The sequence below is a fragment of the Taudactylus pleione genome, unplaced genomic scaffold (assembly GCF_031769625.1).
Source record: "Taudactylus pleione unplaced genomic scaffold, aTauple2 ptg000016l, whole genome shotgun sequence".
NCBI classification, from domain to species: domain Eukaryota; kingdom Metazoa; phylum Chordata; class Amphibia; order Anura; family Myobatrachidae; genus Taudactylus; species Taudactylus pleione.
The window spans coordinates 15,308,616-15,313,355 of NW_028284418.1; the positions used below are offsets into that span (position 1 = coordinate 15,308,616).

The 4,740-nt window shown below is 33.3% G+C and overlaps 1 non-coding gene across 1 annotated transcript; it reads right to left on the reverse strand.

Moving 5' to 3' along the window:
- Positions 1–731: 731 nt before the first annotated feature.
- TRNAL-UAG (transfer RNA leucine (anticodon UAG)) lies at positions 732–813 on the reverse strand. Its single transcript has one exon. It is a non-coding gene; the product is annotated as a tRNA-Leu (tRNA).
- Between the last annotated feature and the right edge of the window lie 3,927 nt (positions 814–4,740).

A 4,740-nucleotide genomic window follows, 5' to 3' on the forward strand; every position in this document is an offset into this window, starting at 1 on the left:
TATTACTTCTAATTACTTCATGCCAACTTAATTTTGGCTCATCTTTACTGTTAGCAGATAACATTTTTAAAACATTTGGGACATCTCTTGTAACAATGATGAACTGTTGAGTAGCTAGAGGAATCTTCCACCAACCAACTTCAGCTGGGTAATATCCTATCTAATGGAAAAAAAGAATCACTTTGACATCAATAACTGGCCTACACTTTGTATAAGAAAGATGGCAGCAGTGGGATTTGAACCCATGCCTCTAAAGAGACTTGAGCCTTAATCCAGCGCTTTAGACTGCTCAGGCATGCTACCACATGTGCATGTTGTTAGGGTAGCTCACAGATCTAGACCATCAAAATTAAAGGGTTTTTTTGTTTTAAAGTATTAATTGAAAAGATGTCAGCAAAGGTTAAAAGAAAGTTCATTATTAAACATAAAATCGATGAGAAATTCATATTTTTTATTGAATTGCATTTTGTTTATTTTCATTGAAATAACAAAAGAAATTGAGATCCATGAAGTAATAAAATATTAGTTCTGATAGGGCACATAATTACTTCATGCAAAATTAAAATTTGAATATCTTTATTGTTAGCAGATATCATTATTTTAAAGGTTTGAGAAGACTGTTGCAACTATGATGAACTGTTTAGAACTAGGTGGCTAATGCAGGATACTATCACCAACCTTTTTCAGTTGGTTAATATCTGATCAATCATCAGTTCTTTGGAAAATAAGATTGGCAGCAGTGGGATTTGAACCCACGCCTCCAAAGAGACTGGAGCCTAAATCCAGCGCCTTAGACTGCTCGGCCATGCTTTCACTGGCACACATGGAGTTCTTATCTCTCAGATCTTTCATATAATTAAGATTGATGCAAACTAAATGTTTAATTTTGTTTTAAAGCGACACTTGGAAAGAAGTGTCATGTTAAAAGTCTAGGAAATGATATACAATATGCTAATACAAGAATTCAGTGAAAGGTAAAAACATCCATGTTTTACTTGGTAATATTGATGAGAACTGATTTTTTTATTTTCTCAGTTACTTTTTGTTTGTTTTAACTGACATATTCAAAAATTGAGCTGCTTGCTAGATGCATAATGTAGATCGCAGAGATATTCAAAGCCACTTTTTGAGAGCAACAATACATTTTAGATAGTTCTAAAAGAGGTTTGAGAAAACTATTAAAACCATGATAAATTGTTTTGAGCTACTGCATGTGACAGCTTATGGTGTGCTTCCACCTCCCAAATTTAGCTTCTTTTATACCTTATCTACTTTAGGAAACCACTTTGATATATATCACTGGATCTTCTCCTTTTCAGTTGGTTAATATCTGATCAATCATCAATTGATGATAAATTGTTTTGAACTACTGCATGTGACAGCTTAAGGTGTGCTTCCACCAACCAAATTTAGCTTCTTTTATACCTTATCTACTTTAGGAAACCACTTTGATATATATCACTGGATCTTCTCCTTGGAGAATAAATATGGCAGCCGTGGGATTTGATTCCAGCGGCTTGAATAGCTCTGTCATCCTACAACCTGCTGTACACTTTAAAATATTTTAGCTCTCATATCTGGAATGTCTTTCAATACTTTACCCAAAGTCAGGAAAAGCTGAGATAAAATGCAAAAGAAGCCAGGTACATTTAACAAGTAATGATTATATTTGTCTTCAAATTTCCTTCATTTAGTGCAACTGATGTATCCAAACAACTTTGAAGTATTTTCAAATGCCTAAAATAGACAGCTGTGAGATTAAAATCCAGAGAGATAGGAAAGTTAGAGAAATAGGAATATAAATCCATCAATTTATACCAAAGAGTCACGTTGCCAACATTTCCATCTCTAATTGTATGATAAGACCACTCAGTAATTAAATATTAGTTATGATATTACTTCTAATTACTTCAAGGCAACTTAATCTTGGCTCATCTTTACTGGTAGCAGATAACATTTTTAAAACATTTGGGAAGTCTCTTGTAACAATGATGAACTGTTGAGTAGCTATAGGAATCTTCCACCAACCAACTTCAGCTGGGTAATATCCTTTCTAATGGAAAAAAAGAATCAATTTGACATCAATAACTGGCCTACTCTTTGCATAATAAATATGGCAGCAGTGGGATTTGAACCCACGCCTCCGAAGAGACTGGAGCCTTAATCCAGCGCCTTAGATCGCTCGACCATGCTACCACATGTGCTTATCATTAGGATAGCTCACAGATCTAGAACATCAAAATTAAAGGGTTTTTTGTTTTAAAGTATTAATTGAAAAGATGTCAGCAAAGGTTAAAAGAAAGGTCATTATTAAACATAAAATCGATGAGAAATTCATATTTTTTATTGAATTGCATTTTGTTTATTTCCATTGAAATAACAAAAGAAATTGAGATGCATGAAGTAGTAAAATATTAGTTCTGATAGGGCACATAATTACTTCATGCAAAATTAAAATTTGAATATCTTTACTGTTAGCAGATATCATTATTTTAAAGGTTTGAGAAGACTGTTGCAACTATGATTAACTGTTTTGAACTCGGTGACTAATGCAGGATACTATCACCATCCTTTTTCAGTTGGTTAATATCTGATCAATCATGAATTGATGATAAATTGTTTTGAACTACTGCATGTGACAGCTTAAGGTGTGCTTCCACCAACCAAATTTAGCTTCTTTTATACCTTATCTACTTTAGGAAACCACTTTGATATAAGTCAATGGATCTTCTCCTTTTCAGTTGATTAATATCTGATCAATCATCAGTTGATGATAAATTGTTTTAAACTACTGCATGTGACAGCTTAAGGTGTGCTTCCACCAACCAAATTTAGCTTCTTTTATACCTTATCTACTTTAGGAAACCACTTTGATATATATCACTGGATCTTCACCTTGGAGAATAAATATGGCAGCAGTGGGATTTGATTCCAACGGCTTGAATAGCTCTGTCATCCTTCAACCTGCTGTACACTTTAAAATATTTTAGCTCTCATATCTGGAATGTCATTCAAAACTTTACCCAAAGTCAGGAAAAGCTGAGATAAAATGCAAAAGAAGCCAGGTACATTTAACAAGTAATGATTATATTTGACTTCAGATTTCCTTCATTTAGCGCAACTGATGTATCCAAACAACTTTGAAGTATTATTCAAATGCCTAAAATAGACAGCTGTGAGATTAAAATCCAGAGAGATAGGAAAGTTAGAGAAATCGGAATATAAATCCATCAATTTATAGCAATGAGTCACGTTGCCAACATTTCCATCTCTAATTGTATGATAAGACCACTCAGTAATTAAATATTAGTTATGATATTACTTCTAATTACTTCATGCCAACTTAATTTTGGCTCATCTTGACTGTTAGCAGACCACATTTTTAAAACCCACGCCTCCGAAGAGACTGGAGCCCTAATCCAGCGCCTTAGATCGCTCGGCCATGCTACCACATGTGCTTGTCATTAGGATAGCTCACAGATCTAGAACATCAAAATTAAAGGGTTTTTTGTTTTAAAGTATTCATTGAAAAGATGTCAGCCAAGGTTAAAAGAAAGTTCATTATTAAACATTAAATCGATGAGAAATTCATATTTTTTATTGAATTGCATTTTGTTTATTTTCATTGAAATAACAAAAGAAATTGAGATGCATGAAGTAGTAAAATATTAGTTCTGATAGGGCACATAATTACTTCATGCAAACTTAAAATTTGAATATCTTTACTGTTAGCAGATATCATTATTTTAAAGGTTTGAGAAGACTGTTGCAACTATGATGAACTGTTTAGAACTTGGTGACTAATGCAGGATACTATCACCATCCTTTTTCAGTTGGTTAATATCTGATCAATCATGAATTGATGATAAATTGTTTTGAACTACTGCATGTGACAGCTTAAGGTGTGCTTCCACCAACCAAATGTTGCTTCTTTTATACCTTATCTACTTTAGGAAACCACTTTGATATAAGTCACCGGATCTTCTCCTTTTCAGTTGATTAATATCTGATCAATCATCAGTTGATGATAAATTGTTTTAAACTACTGCATGTGACAGCTTAAGGTGTGCTTCCACCAACCAAATTTAGCTTCTTTTATACCTTATCTACTTTAGGAAACCATTTTGATATATATCACTGGATCTTCACCTTGGAGAATAAATATGGCAGCAGTGGGATTTGATTCCAACTGCTTGAATAGCTCTGTCATCCTTCAACCTGCTGTACACTTTCAAATATTTTAGCTCTCATATCTGGAATGTCATTCAAAACTTTACCCAAAGTCAGGAAAAGCTGAGATAAAATGCAAAAGAAGCCAGGTACATTTAACAAGTAATGATTATATTTGACTTCAGATTTCCTTCATTTAGCGCAACCGATGTATCCAAACAACTTTGAAGTATTATTCAAATGCCTAAAATAGACAGCTGTGAGATTAAAATCCAGAGTGATAGGAAAGTTAGAGAAATCGGAATATAAATCCATCAATTTATACCAATGAGTCACGTTGCCAACATTTCCATCTCTAATTGTATGATAAGACAACTCAGTAATTAAATATTAGTTATGATATTACTTCTAATTACTTCATGCCAACTTAATTTTGGCTCATCTTGACTGTTAGTAGATAACATTTTTAAAACATTTGGGAAGTCTCTTGTAACAATGATGAACTGTTGAGTAGCTAGAGGAATCTTCCACCAACAAATTTCAGCTGGGTAATATCCTTTCTAATGGAAA